At 42.2% G+C, this 18,893-nt stretch overlaps 1 protein-coding gene across 2 annotated transcripts in view; it reads left to right on the top strand.

Annotated features, from left to right (window-relative positions):
- Positions 1 to 18,893, top strand: part of LOC107993230 (E3 ubiquitin-protein ligase MIB1) — a 468,131-nt gene that overhangs the window by 267,966 nt on the left and 181,272 nt on the right. The window lies entirely within an intron of this gene.

The following is an 18,893-nucleotide window of genomic DNA, read 5'->3' as shown; positions in this document are numbered from 1 at the left end:
AAATAATCGATGTAAATTGCAGTTCCTTTTTTACGAATGCGAATGGAATCGCGATTCGAAATACGAAAGTAAAAAGAGAAGAAGAGAGGGGAAAAGATTTTCAATCATAGATCGCCATAAAATATTTTTCGATGTGATACAATTATGATAATATTTATATTATCGTGTTATTCGTCGCAATAACATTCGTACGAAACCGTACCGTATCGCGTCGTACGCGAGTTTGTTTATTACAAACGAAAGTCGAACGTTATTCCGATAAACGACATTCAGTCTTTCGATACACTTGGTGCGTGGCGGTCGACGTTGCGTCGCGTAATATTTGTGCCGTAGGTTGCACGAATTAAATTGCGTCGCGAAATATCTCGTTTGTAACGTCGTACGAATCGCGGAATATTTCGTCCACGATTGCAAAACGATTAAACGAAGAGGATTAAAGACGCTTTCGTTATTTTTCGTTCATGGTCCAAGCTTGGAATCCATCGCCTTGTGCTTCGATCGAGAAAAAGTGAAACGAAATAATGGAAACCAAAAATGTGCCTGATTATTCGTTCATCGCGCGTAAAAGCATCTCTCGTGAAAATTGAAAAATCGATGGAAATATCACGAATACACGCGACAAGTAACTAATGCGTCGTGTAGGTGATATAAGGAATAGGGATTGAATTGGCATGCTTGTTAACGAAATAAATGGTCGGAATTTTGCGAATCGAGTGCGGGTCGCGATCCAAAATAAGAAAGAGAGGGAAGAGAGGGAAGAGGGGAAAGGGGTCCGAGGGGAAGGAGGGCCTTAAGTAAAGAGAAACATTAATCTAAGCGAGGGTTGGAAGACTGTTGGAGGGTGAGCGCGGAGGGTGTCAGCTGTGAGTGACGCACCTTCACCTATCCTCCCCCTCCTCGCCCATTTCTGTCAACTCCCTTCAACACTTTACGCCCCTGCACGATCTCGAAATACGGCTCCACCCCATTTTTTCGCGACTCCTTCCTTACCCAGTTGGGAATTCCTTTAAAAAACGCTGGGGGTGAAGAAAGAATGTTTTTTTCTCCCCTCCCTGTGCTCTCCCTTTCTACACCCTCTTTTCAGACGGTGACACGTTCCGTGGAATTTTCCAAAGAGATGCAGAGCCACACTCCGGTTTTTCCTCGCCATCGATTTTTTATCTCCGTGTCGTCGACACCTTTTTACAGTTCTGGAATTTTCTTTCTTTCTTTCTTTCTTCTTCTTCTTCTTCTTCTTCTTTTAGGCTTTTTTAAAGAAGATTTGGAAAGATTTTTCCCCTAATGTGTATTGTTTCGTATTTATTTTGTTTTGTGGATCGAGAACGAAAAATTTCGTACAAGTAAATTAAACTCGATTGGAAAGAAACGAATCGATGAAATTTTGATAATAATTATTGAAATAAATTCCCTCGGTTTTTCACGAATTTTTAAATAAAAAAACCTGACATTTGGATTTCTCGTTCGTTGCGCAATACAAGGAAAATTAATATATTTTCACGATGGATTCGTTGTTGGGAAGATAAGCGCGTGCATCGAAGTGCACGGGTTAGAAACGTGATTTACACGCAGTGTTTATAAATATTTCAAAAATGTCATTAAATCGTTCCACCCATCTTTATTAAACGAATCCCATTGTTCCATCATTGCGTTCGCTCCAACAACCTCTTCCTCCTTCGTTTCTACCTTCGGTTTTCAATAAGTGTTTTGAACGTGTTCCATTTAAATATTTTCAGGATATTTTCGGTTTCTTTTCCCCCGATTTTTACTTCGTCGACAGAGCCTAGAATTTATATTCCATGGATATAATATGGAAGATTTTTGCTGTTTTTCTTTTTAGAATTTTCAGTTTCTTTTTTCCCATTTTTATGCATCGACAGCGCAGCCGAGAATTTATAAGGAATATAAACCGGAAGATTTCGGAATTTCTTCTTCATGATTCTTCGATAGAAGTGATTGTACCATAAACTTGCGGGGTCTTGAGTTTTAGTTTATAGATAAGAACGGCGGTCTATGTTATCCGGGATTTTTCAGGTAACGCGTGCAGTAGCTTCGATAATCGAGAAGCCGATAAGTTGAATAATAAAAAAACGTCCCCTGAATTTTCCCCTCCTCTCTCCGAGGGCGCACATAAAAAAACCTCGATCCCTTAAATTTTCGCATTATTCTCATCGATCGACCTTATCATCTCGATTTCCAGCAATTCATCTCATCTAACCCCTCTCCTTTTTTTCTTTTTTTTCCAGGTGAGTACTACCGTGTTCGCTCTCGTCTCGGGGGTTGACGTCATCCTCGCGGTGAGTAACTAGATTCCCACCATCGGAACGAGGGCCTTCTCGGACAATTTGATCGTGTCCCGATGACGAGACACGTTCCTCCTACACACTTCCTCGGGGTAACAGGTGATGGGCGCCGATGAAAATAACCGTTTCGTCCTTGATGGTGAATCGCTACGCCCTCGTTTCGTCTTCATCCCCCTTTATCACCCCTTTATCACAATTCGTATCGCGCAGTCGACGATGGAAGCAATGCGTTGTCTGAGGGGGGCAGGAAGAAGGAGTATTTCGTTAATAAATGGAAATTTTGGAAAGGGCGGCGAAAAGAAATTCGGGGAGAGTGGAATAATTTGTTGATCGGGGAAGAAGAGTATTTTCATTAGATCTCGCGGACGGGTTTTTTTCCTCTGATATCTTCCTCGAGCCTCTTGAATCTACCCAGGTCTCGGGTCGCGTTAATCTTTGACTCGTTCTACTTGCACATTTCCTCTCTCGTTCGCCGCGTGTACATTTACGGACATTACGTAATACTCTACGTGATTCTCAACCTTCTCGAACACGCGAAACTCGAGGAAAAAAGGAACAACTCGAACGGTTGAAAAAGAAACGAATATCCACGAAAATTGGATCATTTGTTGAAAGCTAATCTCTCGTTTTGTTTCGGGCGACGCAAAATGACTTCGACGGCGAGTTTTCAGGGAATAACGGTTTAAGAGCCACTGCTCCAACCAAGACGATCGCACACTCCTCCCGGAGGAAAATCTGAATGGACGATGAGTGAATAATTCGAAAGTAGAGGGAGAGTGACGTAGTCGCGCGCAACGAGGCGTGGCGCGCGTGATTCGTGTCGGCGAGCGCAGCATCCATAGTTCATCGCTAATTAACAAAACACACGGTGTTATAATGATCTATAGCCGGTGTATAGTTGCGGGACCAAGGACGTGGCGGCCACTACCTGGCCCCACGATTAATCACCTATCCACAGTGACGTAGAATCCATACTTCCTCCCCTGATTAACAAAACGTATTCCACCCCATTTCGATGATTTATAGCGATTCCGGACAATGGCCAAGTTTTATTATTATTATTATTGTTGTTGTTATCTTTGTCGATCGATTGTTGGATCCATTATCGATCGTCAATATCTTTGTAATCTCTTTGAACGGCGCGTTGCTTCCATCCAACGCATGGGTAAATGGTCGAGGAGGTGTACACCTTGTGCAGCGATGAAAAATTTTTACAATTTTTACAGGCATTAATGGTGTTCATTTTCAGGATCGAATTTTCGTTGCTTCGAGGAGGATAAAGGATTTTCGTTGAAAAGAAAAATCTCATCTCGCGATTTCGACTCTTCAGCATCGTACGAAATATTGAACAGCGAGCAACGTTTAACTGCGCGTTACAGGAATTACCTTTTTTAAAAACTAACTTTTTAATTACAGGGTAATGATTAACTTCTCCTTGCTTCTTCTCTCTTTTTTTTTTTCGAGCTACTTATTCATAAAATGGGAGAAGTCTTAAAAAACTTGGAACCCTAGAGCGAGACAGTAACGTTTATAGTCCCGTAAAAAATGCGGGGATACTTAAAAAAGTAAAGTTGAAAATCGCGAGCTCATCTAAGTTTCCATTCTCCTCGAGTTCTCATTGCAGGGCAGATTTATCGCCCCTCCCCGTTCAGTCTCTCTCTCTCTCTCTCTCTCTCACCTCGCTTATCAACGATAAAAATTTATCCAAGGAAACCCCAAACTCAAGAAATATCTGCCGCCAAACGTGAAAAGATCTTTGGAAGATCTTCTCGCGCGTCGAGGTACGATTTTCAACCGCAAATTCCTCGTTCCACACAACGCCAATCACACGTCGTTGCGCGTTTACAAGGTGTGATGCAGTCGACGCACGATAACCGGCTGAACAATCGATCCAGAACGAGCGTGGCTGATCCCCCGTCGCGGCATTCCATAAATATTCGCTTTACGAAGTACGAGTGCTTTCGCTCGCTCCTTGCCCCATTACGCGTTTTGACCGTCATTAAGAACGTTTACACGCGCACCACCATCGCAAGCCTGGCGTTCATTCATCCTCGAGGCCACCCCTGTAATCTTTCACCCTCCCTGCATCGAGATTTTTTTTACGGCTGCCTCTTGATCGAGGAAAAAATTTCCCCTTTCTTTGGATTTTGAAGATTCCGTCACCTTTTCGAACTGGCAGTATTTTTTTTCTCTTTCAATCTCTCGTTGGAAATTAAAACTGCGCGTGGAAGATCATCGGGGAGGAGGAATTTTGTTTATCTCTCTAGAGAATTCTCGAATAACGTTTAATTGGCGTCTGATATCAAATTGAACGTTGGATAGTAATCCACGTCAAAACATCGGCAAGTGAATAATTAATTATCACGTTCTTGATTTATTTCGTACACGCGGCGTGTCACTCATCCCCGAAATATTAAATTTCCCTCGAAAATTCGATATTAAAAAATAATTCGAATTCCATAGAACAATATTCTCTTCCCCTCCCCGCCCACACATACGCGCGCACACGCATACTTTTAATTTATCCAAACTCTGAATATCGAAAAAAACGTACTCGACTTCGAGCTCGTTTCCATTCCAACTTCGTATAAACTAAAAAGAAAAAAAGAAAAGAAAAGAAGAAGAAAAAGGAAAAAAAAAGGAAGATACACCGTATATTTTCCTAGCGTCACGGTTCGACGTGCTCCTAGATTTCTCTTTCTCTCTCGCGCGAAACAAAACTCTTCTCCTTTTTTCCCCCCGTGGATAGCACGAAGGTGAAAATAGCACGGGGGGAGGGGGTTGTGTAACACGGCGGAAAAGCGGGTGGAAACGGGTTGGACGCGGTTACCGCGGGGGTTGCACCACCGCCGGTCGGTGGTGATGAGAAAAGTTTTGTTGACTCGTCAAAAATTTAATTTCGACTGAAATTTACTCGAGTCGCCGAAATCTTTCGCTAATTCGCGCGAGATTTAATTATACCTCCCTCCTTCCCCTTTTCTGAAGCCGAAATTGAATCGGATCGCCCGGCTGATTTAATTGGGCCGCGACTTTTTTGCCAAAACGGGCCCTCCCTCCCCAACAACTTTTCACGACAAATTCCCAAGGAATTACGTCGGCGAGGATCGGCCACGTTGTATACATACGTAATCCCCTCCAGGCTTTTCGCCCCTCCTCCCTCGCGACCCATTTCCGTCCAAGCTGCGTTGATTAAATTATTAATTGGATTTTAATTACCTTAATCGGGAGGATCGCACGTCTGTTTTTCCACCTCATTAAAAATTCGGTGTGGCCCCGAAAATTCGAAATTCCATCGCGCGCGAGGAGAATGGGGAGGGTATCGTGCGTTGCAAATTTCGGGAGAAGGAAGAATTAGGATCGATATGAAAAATGGAGGAGAAGGAAGGAAGAGGCGGAAGGCGTTCCCTCGTTTCCAAGTCGGTTAAGGGAGGTCTCCTTTAATCGAGATTCGAGGCCCTTAAAGAGAGCGAGGCTGAGATAAGAATCGTTGATACCGGGAAAGGAATAGCGCATTGATTGAGTTAGCTTGATATCGTGGCGGACCACCTGGGCTTCTTGACGTTTTAAGGGTGGCCACCCCAACAGGCCACTGCGGAGAGCCAATGGCGGCCGGACGCCGCAAGGGTTCCTGGCCTATCTCACGACACGCGACCCACGCCTCTCCCTCTCCACTCTCTCTCTCCTTCTCTCTTTCTCTAATTCCGTTTCCAACGGATTCGATCGACTGCAATGGCTCGCGCCGCTTTAAAAGGATAATTCGATCGATTGGCCACGGCTTCTAATCGCGGCCCCTTGATTCCGGATCGATACACCGATATCTAGAGATCGGAACGTGATGCTGGGATGATGCTTTTCTCCCTCTCGAAATTTTCCCTTACGGCGAAACGCGCATTTTGCGCGTTAAAAAAAATATATTGATACTGGAAGTAAGAAATGATATTTGGTACGATGCTGAAGAGGAATCGTTGGTTTTTTTTTTTAATCGCTTTTTTAATCCCAACAAGTTTGGAAATTTCGCTTCGACCGGTATTGGAAATAAAAATTTCAAGAAATGCTTGCATTTATACGTCGCAAATATGTCGTTGTTAATTAATCGTGATGCGATAAATTATGACATTTTGTCTCTTTTATCGTCGGTGAAAGGTGAAAGGTGCTTTGCTCGTGTCGAGTGCTCCCGGATCTGCCGGATTTTGAACGTCGTGTTATATATAGGTAAGTACGTCTATAAGTGTAACAGTAAGTAGTTATTTTCGTAATTTATCCCTTATCTCTTATTTTTTAACGAATAATTTTATTTTAGAATTTTTATATCGTGTGATATAGCAACGTTGTAATTGCAAGAATCTGTTTACTTGATAAAACGATTCGAAACGCGTAATTTTGTAATTCCAATGTATATCGGTTTACTTTTCTCCAAGCTTAATTTTGAAGTAGAGCTAATTTAAATAAAATCGATAATCCAAATGGAACCTGTCGGGATATTCAAACATTGTTAATGCGCTTCAAAAATATTTCCCCGTAATTTCAATCATCGGTAAAAGCGAAACGGAATTTCTCCAGAAATTAATCTGGCAACGTTACAATATCACGTCGAAACCGATATCTACGATATAAATTTCATAAACATATTATATTCCCCTTTTTTTATCCCCTCCCCTTCCTGGGGATAGGTACAACATCGAGTTTTGTGAAATATAAAAAAAAAAGAAAGGAATTTAATTCTACTACTTTTGCAATGTTCGCGCGTATAGTATTTTCTTGGTGGCGATAATCAAAAGAAAAAAATGAGCATCGGCGTTTCAGCGCGTTGCAACGCGGAGAAAGAAGCATTCTGCCTGCATAACTGCCAATGAATTTTCCAAACGAATTCCACTTTGAACGCCGCTCTGACCCTCATTCTATTCCATTCTATGCTATTGGTTTGGATTGCCATCGAAACTATTTGGAAAGCATCAGTCGCAGCAAAGTCCATAAAAGAGAGCTCCCAGGAGAGAGAGGCCGTTTCCATCTGCACACAGGCAACATGGAAACAGTCTGATTCGGCAAATAGAAGACACCCGATTGATACGTGTTTCCATTTCCATCTGGAAAAAGGAGATGTAATCCTCTCGGAGACGGTGCTTTAACGAGCAAAAGGAACCACCACGTACGTATTTGGTAATGCGATCGTTCTCCCCATTTATCTCTCGTCTTTTTCGTTTTTTGCACGTTTCGCCTTGTTTCTAAAATCTATCGTTTTTTTTATCTCTCTCTTCTTTTTCTAGTCTCTTTGAATTTTTCCATGCACTCTCTCTCTCTCTTTTTTTTTTAATTTTTGCCTCGATCGAAATTTCGAAAAGGGTTATTCGTGCGTTTATTCGACGTTGTAACGCTGTGATGGAATTTCCCTTTTTTTTTCTTTTTTTCGAATTTTTGCTTCTTTTGAAATTTTGTTAATCGTTGCTTCTGAAATCATTGCCACGTTTTATTTCGTTCGCAAGAAATTTTAAGATTTTAAGATACACTCAAGAATTCTTTTATTACAAATTTCCAAATTTTCACTGATTCGGGCAATATTCAATCTCGGCCAAAGAATTTTCTTTTAATTTCTCCGTTACTAAAAGTAATTTCAACATCCATCCAAAATTAATATTTTGGCCAATCCTCCAAATTTCCTTTAGAAGAAGAATTCGAGCTACCCTCTCTCACATATCCTCGGCCACAGAATTTTCTTTTAATTTCTGTTAATAATTTCGACTCGACATCCACTCAAATCTAATAAATTTATTGAAAAAAATAACTTTACCCAAGATTAACGTTCGACCCCAATTCTTTAAATTTCTTTTAGAAGAGGGATTCGAGCAACCCTTTCGCGTATCCTCGCCACGGAATTTTCTTTTAATTTTTGTTACTCCATTAGAAAAAAAACTCGACTCCATTTAAATCTAATATATTCATTAAAAAAAAAATAACTACACTATCAAGATTAACATTCAACTCCAACCTTCCAAATATCCTTTAGAAGAGGGATTCGAGCTACCCTCTCACATATCCTCGGCCACAGAATTTTCTTTTAATTTCTGTTAATAATTTCGACTCATCCAGCCAAATTTAATAAATTCACTAAAAAAAATAACTACAAAACCCCAATCCTCCAAATTTCCTTTGGAAGAAGGATTCGAGCAATCCTTTCACGTATCCTCGACTACAAAATTTTCTTTTAATTTCTCCATTATAAAAAGTAATTTCAACATTCATCCAAATTTAATAAATTTACTAAAAAAAAAAAATATCTATTCAAAATTAACCAGTTTTGGCCAGTCCTCCAAATTTTCTTTAGAAGAAAGATTCGAGCTACCCCTCACATATCTCGACATCCACCCAAATTTAATAAATTCACGAAAAGAAATTACTACGAGACTCCAATCCTCCAAATTTCCTTTAAAAGAGAGATTCGAGCAACACTCTCATGACTACAAAATTTTCTTTTAATTTCTCCATTATAAAAAGTAATTTCAACATTCATCCAAATTTAATAAATTCACTAAAAAAAATCTACCCAAAATTAACATTTAGCTAGTCCTCCAAATTTTCTTTAAAAGAAAGATTCGAGCTACCCCTCACATATTCTCGGCCACAGAATTTTTTTTTAATTTCTGTTAATCGACATCCACCCAAATTTAATAAATTCACCAAAAGAAATTACTATAATCCTTCAAATTTCCTTTAGAAGAGAGATTCGAGCAACACTCTCACGACTACAAAATTTTCTTTTAATTTCTCCATTATAAAAAGTAATTTCAACATTCATCCCAATTTAATGAATTCACTAAAAAAAAAATATTTACCCAATATTAACATTTGGCCAGTCTTCTAAATTTCCTTTAAAAAAAGATATTCTAATAAATTCACTAAAAAAAAAAAAAAAATAACTACAAGACTCCGATCCTTGAGTAACCCTCTCGCATATCCTCAACCTCAAAATTTTCCTTCAACCTCCGTTTCATATCCGCGAGAAACAATTCTCTTCCCTAAAAAAAAAAAAAAAAAAGAAAAAGAAAAAAAATAGCTACATCGAAAATCCGATCCTCGAAATTTCCACGGAACACGAGCGAGCCCGCTTCCTTCTCGACCGATCACCTTTTTCGATCCCTGCATTACCGATCAAGCCACCGATCCGCGAGATCCCAAATCGGCCGCGAACAAGACATCACGGATATCGTTTCTTCTTGCTCCTTCTGCCCCGGCGAGTTGTGCCGAGCAAGAAAACTCAATTCCAAATTATCCGAGCTACGAGGAAGCAGGGTTTCGTAACGGAGCTGTTCGTGAATGCCGACGTATTTAGAGAACCGATTGGGACGGGTGAAGGGCTGGGCAGGCAGGCTCGCGTGTCTAGACCGGAAGTGGTTCCCGTGTTAGGCGTGGCTCCTTGATATACAACCCCCTGTATCTCACGCAGCCACGCCGCGAACAGTACCCCGCCTTGGTATGCGAAACGTGCGGCCGACGGTGTCCGACAACTCCTTTGCCTGGCCTGGCCTGGCCTCCGATCGATTTCCCTCGCCCCCGGCTATGCTAAACTTGCTTGCCTACCTGGAGGGCCACCGATTCCTATTTATTATCCCTTGGAATACGCGGATCGAAACAGGAAACGCGGGGCATATTTTTTCTTCCCCGAAGGAAATGCGCGGACAGGATGGACAGGTGTGAATTTAGCGGCCACCGATTTTCGATTTTCGAGGTTGGAAGATAAAACGTTCCGAGGAGAGGAGAGGAGATTTTTGTGCATGTACAGATTTATTACATCAGGTACATTAAATCAGATTTGTTCGTTTCTCCATCGATTTTTTCTTTCCTTTTCGTATTTCACCGATGGGATAAAGCATCGTGTTTTGTTTGCCGCGAGAGGAATCGGTATTGTATTGTATCGTATCCCTGTGAAGGATAACGATATAATATCGACGAATTCGTATATTCATAAATTTGAACGTCTAATCGAACGATAGTAAAGCAGAAAGATACCCCTTATCTAAATAAGAAGAAAAGACTTGCCGATTCAAGGAATATTTCTTGCAAAATCAACAATTTCCCCCGTTAGCTCGAGAGAGTGGTGCACAACACCACGGACGAAGATGGACGATTTGGGGTTTTGGCCCGATCTCGAAACCGTATCATTTCTTCGCTCGAGTGTTCATCGAAGAAGCTTCTTCCCCTTACGAGATCTTGTTCTCGAGGAGGCTTGGATCGGTGGCCTCGCTCCTCAAACTTGCTCCGCCCTTTCGTTCATTACTCGAGGGCCGCGTTTTTGAAATCGGTCCTCTCGTAGATAGATAACCGTCCGACGTACTCGAGTACTCGAGATTCGCAAATTGGCTCACGCAGCTTGGATCGGTCGGTGTGTTGGATCGAACACTCGGGCGAGCCGCACCGACCATTTCTCGAAAACTGCCGCGTAATTTGCCGGAATCGAGCCCTCCCCCCCTGTCCTCTGGCCGAGGGATCGATAAAAGATCTGGAGAAAAGGGGAGAATGATATAAAAGTTATTGGCGAATGTCTCGTTAAGATTTTTCCAGTTTTATTTACTTTACTACTCGCTAACGATTGCTCGATTAAAATCTCACGCGTCGTCACGGGATATCGAATTAAACTCTTTCTAAACATATTCCGCGAGAATATCGGTTCGAAGTCGTGGAAAATCGTTGATTAATTCGATTAAAAATGAAGGAGCGTGGGTACTCGTGGAATCGTTACACGGTTGTGAAATCGAATCACGAGTTTATTGGAGAAAATTTCATTATCACTTCACATAGGAATATATATATATATATATTCAAATTTCCAAAGTTTGAAACTTCGATTAAACGGTCGATATCGTCGCGGCGGCGGAGCGCAAATTGCAATACATTTGGAGGAAATCGGAACGCATCAGTGGAAACGACCCTTAATTCCAAACGGTCCGTAGAAAATGGCTCAGCGGTGAGCCATTATTAAGTCATGGTAGCGCGTCGAGGCACGTTTCGAAAATCTTTGCTGCGCTCTGCAATATCGATTCCTTCCCGTCCCTCCATTCTACAAAATCAATTTAAATTTTCCCGTAGATGACAATAGTTAAATCTCGTTGGCTTAGCTCACGAGTCTCATAATTGGATGAGCTTATCCACGAGGGACCGAATATTCGGATAATTATAGCGACTCAAAGAAGGAGGCGATCGAAAGAATTACAAAGAAATACGAGCTGCTCCGTTTCCCGGTGAAAAAAAATTCGCAACTGGAATTATACGCCTTATTATCCTCACAATCTTGGAGAAAAATTGTGAACAAAAGCCAAACCGATCGCGTTGGTAGTTTCGAGAAGCAGGGTCGAGTTCCGTCCGAATGGAGCACGAGTGTTCCAATTATTCACACGAGAGCGCGGGAACAAGCATAAATGGCCGTCAAAGTTGGCCGAGAGGCGGAGCAGCGACGCAGCCCCGCATCCGAGGGCCTTATTACGCCTCCAAGTGGCATAAATTTCCATGCAAATTCGGGTTTGAACGTTGCTGTAAAATCCGCTTCCAAAACGCGACCACCCGGAAGTATTCAACTTCCCCCTTACGACTCCCGCGGGACGACTCCGCGACGCGCACCTTTCCCCTTACCCCCACCACCGTTTGAACCATTTCGTTACCATTTCCACGGATATCGCACGTCGCGTTTCCCCTTCGTTGGACCGTTCTTATACGTATACACGTGAAATACGAAAATTGTCGACTCGTTAGTCGGCTTCGATTCGAAGCGATCCCTCTTTTATTTAATCGCATAGCCGATTCGCAACGAAATTCGAGTGATTAATTACTCCTTCCTTGGTGCTCGACCGCGGAGCGTGGCCGGCTCAAAGGTTTCCTGTTGGGAAGCGTAAAGTTGGCTCGTTACGCGGGGACGCATTATCCCGCGTGTGGCGTGCAACGACCGTGCCCTCGGCGTCTGTGTAATTCCGCAGGAAAACTGGGGCAACGCCGCCAGCAGCACCTATGTCGCCGCGCCCGAGAGACGGCAACTTCGCCACGAACCGACATCACCGCGAACGAGATTACGTTAGTTAGGGGCCCTGCTACTTTGCGGTCCCGCGAAATGCGATCAAACTAATTTGCACCTCCCCTGCTCGCCGTCGCCCGATTTAAAAAAATCCCATCCCTCTCTCCGGAATGGAACACGCTTTTGGGGGAAAGGAGAGTGGAGAATGTGGTTGAGAAACTTTTTCAACGAGACAAAGAGAGAGGCGAATCAAAGAGAATTCGAAAGTCGAAGAGAAATTTAAGTAATTCGTGTTGTGAGGAATAGATGAAAATGTGTATATATGTGTGTATGTGATCGAGAGATTTTAATTTGGTAGATTTTGAGAAAATGGAGGCTCGGACATCCGGAGAAATTTTTCGAAGGGCGAGAGGTAAAATTGCACGTTTAACCTCGTCGAATATGACGAATGGAGGATACGTCTTTTTTTATGGAATAAAATTTATAGAAATGGCACAGGGCATTAATGGAAATTTCTGCGTCGAGAGAATTTTGCTACATTACCTCCCTCCCCTCTCAGGATCGATAGTTATTTCGTCGGAATTGGTATCTGTTGATTTTAAAATTGTCGAAACCGCATTTTACGTCATCATGCGTCGCGCAAAACTTTTTATTTCCTTTCTTCTTTTTTCTCTTCTCTTCCTTCCTTCCCCCATCTCCATCTCCGTCCAATTCGCTAACAAATTAAATGAACGAATATTTCAAAAATAAAACGACCATGTAGACGTATCGCGATATACGATTACAATTGCTCTCTGACCGCTCTTTTTTCCACCTTTATATAACTAATATCAAGAAAAAGATCGACAAGAATTACAAATCGAAACTTTCGATACCGATATTAATAACTCTCCCTCCTCTCTTTGGAAAAGGAAGGGAAAGGTTTGACGATTCCTGAGAGAAAAATCAAGCCGAACCGTTTCGTGCAGGGAGGTTAATTCTCTACAATCGTTATTAATAAATAATCCTGCGTATATCCGTGCGTTTCCAGCAGCACTCGAAACCCGCACCATCTTTCAGTTTTATCTGATATCCTAGGTAATCTCCAATAATGGCCGCCCAATGGACAAACGTTGGGGGGCGCCACAGAAAATATCGTCGCACAGTTCGTGAAACATTGCCGTCGTAACTATCGATGCAATCTGCACGCCCGCTTAATTGGAGTTTACTTTCGCGTGCTCGATGATTCACGCCCCCGTTAATCATTAATCTGCGCCCCCCTTTTCTTCTTTCTTTTCATTTTCATCTTTCGACTCCTTCCTTCGCTTCGTCACACGTATTCGAAGCTCGTTCGCTCGGAAGGAGGAATAATGCTCGATGCGCGATATTGGGGACGAACAATGGGATATTTTAATACGGTTTACCGAGGAGGAGAGGCAGGATTAGGTTGGAACAAATGTGATTCGGATATGATCGTTGGGAAAGATGCGTGCGCGGGTCGGAAATATTGGAAATGGTTTATCTGAAAAGGGATGGAGAGAAAAGATCGTGATGGGAGGAGGGAAGAAAAACGAAACTGTCGGGCGAACTGTGCCTGCGTGTGTGTGTGTGTGTGCGTTTGCAAGTGAAGGAGAGGGGGTGGAAGGAAGGAAGGAAGGAGAGAAATCGTTTCACGGGATTTTTGACAGGGAGGCGTACGCGCTAGCGCAACAACTTGAAACTCGAAATGGAAAATGGAAAAGGTTTGAACGTCGGTTTAGCGAAATTTTCCGAGTTTTGATTGGCCGGTATTGATCCTCTGCGTCGTAACTGAATTCGATCGATCTCCCGAATATCGCGTATAAATTGTAAAAAAAGAAAATGCGCCTTCCCGGTTAAAAATTTATCATCGTCGAAATTAAAACGCGTATCGGGGCGAAAATAGTTATTGTTTATCGGAGCGAGGATGAATAAATATATCGAAATACACGAAAGGTGTATTATTATACAAAAATATACAAAAATTCGATCGATCACCGTTCAATTATCCGTTGTCCATCAGAGATGACCGAGCAACACCGTTTCGACATTTGAGAGAAACGTTTTTCCATCTTCTCCTTTTATCATCATCATTATTATTAATATAAACGACGTGGCCTTATCTTACTAATTATTAATCGAAGTCGAAGGTAAATGAAACGTAACGAGATTTAACTAAAAGGGGCTAATACTTAGGTCGAGCCTAGCGACCTGGGACTGTCTGGCCCCGTGTCGATTCGACGATGTCGGGCCTTTCCCCCACTCCTCAAGGGCGCGCCACTCGTAATTACTGGTACGGCGAGCAGAGCGCGACGGGAGAGATGGATAGCGGGTTGAATCGCGTTGAAAGGAAAAATTGCGAGCTCGGTGTCGTTTTGGGTCGTTAGCGAGTTTCTTGCCAGTCCCTCTGTTGTTCGCGACAACGTATTAATTCGAACGAAAAAGAAGAAAATATTATATCCTTAATGGACCAACCGATCATCTCCTCCCCTTCTCTTAGAGATTACCAAGATTACGAATGCGATTATGGAATGGCATATGTGGAAATCTTATTTGTTTGCGAATTATCGGTTCTTTTCTTTCTTTTTTTTTTTTTTATTTAAAAGTTTGATTCGAGAGTGGATTGGGGCTGTGCCTCGAGGAGCGAAAGATCGATAATTCCTCGGTGGTGAAAAGTGAACGAGGGGAAACAACATGGGTAGAATCCCAGGTTATTCGTGTTGCGATCGTGTGTACATCGGATAAAAAAATTCAACCGTGAAATACGCGCGAAATTTCCCCGTTTAATTAACATTAAACGCCGTCGCGGGCCAATTTTGCGTCTAATTATGCAATCGATATTGCACAATCGAGAGAAAAAGAGAGGGAGAGAGAGAGAGAGGAGAGGCGCGATCAATTTTATTTAACACGCTCCCCCTCTCCCCTTAAATATAAATCACAGTTCCAATTAACACCAGCCGTGTTTACCCACTCCTTGCCTCGCATGCATGAATGTATCGCGGCTAAAATTAGAAGCCGAGACTAATTACGAACCGCGGTCCCATTACCCCGGAAACGGAGTGATCCGCTTAAAAAAAGATTGAATTGGAGTTAAAGGGGAAGAAAAATAAAAGAAGAAGAAGAAGAAGAAGGAAGGAAGAAATTGGAGGAATAAAGGGGAAGGAGTGAAAGAAATCTCGTTTGCCAAACGAGTGGCACGGCTCCATTAAATCGGAGAGAGAGAGAGAGAGATGTTACGAAATACGCGCATAAAATGCAATCAGGGGGAGAATTGGTTAAAATCCAGAGTGGTTCTCGATTGACTTTATAGCCCTGTCTTGGTAAGTTGTAAATTTATACAATTAAGTCGTAACAATCGTTCCGGATAATTAGGTTCGTTTGGGGGTGAAACGTTTTTTTAACGATTAATTGCTCTCGTCGATTTTAAAAAATTGTGTAGCCGATTCACTTTCGATGCACTTTTTTTTTCTTCTTTTTCGCTAGATTCTTCTATGAATATTCCAAATATTTTTTAAACGATCGAATAGAAAATAGAAATACTCCGAAAAGGGGCGAAAAGCGTTGGGGAAATAAATTTTCGAAAGGGGATTAGAATCGATCCTTGATCGATACACTTTTTTATTCACAAGATTCTTCTATGCCTTCCCTTATGAATATTCCAAATATTCGAGATTTTTGAAACGCTCGAACGAAACAAAAATATTTTATATAAAGGGACGAAAAGTTGAAATAAATTTTCAAAAGGGGATTAGAATCGATCCTTGATCGATACAGATTTTTCTATACGCCTATGAATATTCCCAATATTTTTTAAACGATCGAATAGAAAATGGAAATACTCCGAAAAGGGGCGAAAAGCGTTGGGGAAATAAATTTTCGAAAAGGGATTAGAATCGATCCTTTTTCTCGCGAGATTCTACGCCTTCTGTGCCTATGAAATATTCCAAATGTTCGAAAGATTTTCGAAACGCTGGAATAAAACAGAAATACTGTATATAAAGGGACGAAGAGTTAAGATAAATTTTCAAAGGGGGATTAGAAATCGATCCCCTGTTATATCCTCCATTCTCAGAAGTCGGCAATTCGTGGCAATTAATAGGACCATCGCATCGGTTCTTGGCTATTTCGCAGCCACCTTTTATGCAGGGAGCGTCCTCCTCGTTGGATTCAATCGAAGGCGAGGCAAACTACCCCCGCAGGGCGCGCGCTATCTCGCTCCTAACTGCGCCATTGTAGAGGCGAGGCTCACGTGCAACGACACCGCGTATATAACAGGCGACCTTACGGCTCTTCCGGACACTTAGGTCCGCCTGAATCGCCCCGCAAAATCCGAATTCCACGTCGTTAAATCCTCTTTCGCGCGATCCCTCGCCCTCCCCAACCTTTGATCGATCATCGGTTCTTTGTGACTGAGGTGAGCCACGAATGGATTTCGAATTCGAGAGGACTTTGAGGCGCACCCGTTGCGAGATTGCATTACTCGAGAAACGAAAGGGAGGAGGAATTTTCCAGCGAAAGGATTTTTCGAAGATTTTAAGGATGGAAGGAACCCACTTTGTCCCATTTTTCGAAACATTTGGAACAAGGACGTAATATTTCAAGGATTAAGTTTTAAGAAAGATTAATCATCTTTCGGAGGATTGTGATTTATGGAATGATTAATTATACTTGTAATTCTTGAAATATTAATATTCTGATTATTCCGTTCAGAGTGAATTATTTAGCGATATTCGAAATATTTGGACCCGAAGTTTCGGAAGTTTAATAACGGAAGGAATGTGATTTATGGGGAAAGTATTAATTCCCGGATATTTCTCGAGACGAACCTTTGGCAAAACTATGTTAAAGTTCCCCGCCCTGTCTATACCTGTGTGTGCGTGTGTGTCTGGAGAGTGACTTTTCCAATAAATTTTAAAATATTAGACGAAACTCCACCTTCTTTTTACCGAGCCGAGATGAATAACACGATAATCAGCCCAGTCTCCCTCCGATACATCGTTCATCGAACGCGTAATATTTCTAAATTTTCCGCTGAAACGTTCTTCCCGATAATAATAATAATAATAATAATAATAATATAAAAATCAGTTTTTATATATAAATTACTCGCCAAAGCTTTTATCCCGCGTCTGTCGCCCCGATAAAATTTTATTCGTTCCCCTGTTATTATTCGTTGAAACAGTAGTTGGCCAACAGTGGCGTTCAAGTGGCGTGCAACGGTGTACGCGTGCGACCATTTTATCCGGTAAATTGCTACGTGTATAAAAATTTATTCGCCCGGCGCGAACTAAATCTCCCCATTCGTTATTGATCGTTTTCGGTTTAAAAAATTCTCCATAGTCCATAGGTGGTAATGCAGTTGGCGAGTGTCACACGCTTGGCCATAAATCACATGGATATAAACATAGCGAGGAGTGACGGGCGAGAGCAAATTATTGGGATCGGGATCCGTTTTCGTCTAATAATAGTCATCCCGTTTCTGTATTGAAAATATTTTAAGACGTTGGTTCGGTGAAACAAATTCGGATGACAAATTCGACGATCGTGATATCCTTCCCGAGTCGGTGAATTATACCTTCGGAAGGTAAAGAAGGAAAAAGAAAAGGGGAATAAGAGAATCACTCCATCCCGTGAATTTAAATGATAAAAATGATTGGCGATTTTTTTCTTTCTTCTTCTTCAAAAATACGTTTCCTTTACAATCGAGAATCTTGAACGCGTTCCAAATAACACAAGTTTCTAAAATTTGATGCGATACCAGAAACCTCGCATTAACGTCCGACCAAGTTTCCGCGTATATACGAGTTACCAAGACCTTTGCGCAATAGAGAAGTTACAAGGACGGTACGAATTAGCAATTACATCGATGATGAATCTGACGTTTTCTCTCTCTCTCTCTCGCCGAGGTCGAAGCAGCTCCGAGATACAATCCTTGTATCGGAGAGGTTGTGCCGACGACAAATTCCCTCCCTGTCCCCATGCAATTCTTTTTTGCAGAACGTGCGGAAGTTCGATGTAACGCAGAGGGGAGAGGGAGGATGTGACACGTGTCAAGTGTCCGCGGTAATGAAGTTAGAAGAAGCACGCGGTGAAGCACGGCCGTCGAGTAGTTGAACGTGTTAAAGGAAGGGATGCTTTGATTTACTCCAAGTTTTTCAATTTTCCATCCCCTCCCTCGCCCCATCGTGAACGTTTATCGAGCAGAGGAATTGAGGATAGACGAATTGGCGGCAATCGAGTTTTTCTCAAAGTTCCATTCGATATCGTTTCGATGTTATATCGTAGACGAGATTTTTGCGTGAGGTTGGATCAATTTCGATGATGTTATTCAGTTACGATGTAATTGTAACAGCAATTTATCGCGCTGATAATCGTCGATCGAATTCAAAGCGCGGGGATTTCGCGACCGCGTCTTGGAGGCGGAATAACGGAAAATATCGCGAAATAGGTTGGAGTCGCGTACTCGTGTCAATCAGCGTGCGCCATTAACCTCGATCTTGAGGCCGTGGCGAGGAAAACAGGGCGCGCTTTAACCGCGCCGTTTCAACCGACCGACTCGAGTCGTTAAAACCCGTAAATGGATTCGCTTTGACTGCCTTTGT

Source organism: Apis cerana, linkage group LG16 (genome assembly GCF_029169275.1).
Source record: "Apis cerana isolate GH-2021 linkage group LG16, AcerK_1.0, whole genome shotgun sequence".
Taxonomy (NCBI): domain Eukaryota; kingdom Metazoa; phylum Arthropoda; class Insecta; order Hymenoptera; family Apidae; genus Apis; species Apis cerana.
This window is presented reverse-complemented; position numbering and strand designations above follow the sequence as displayed.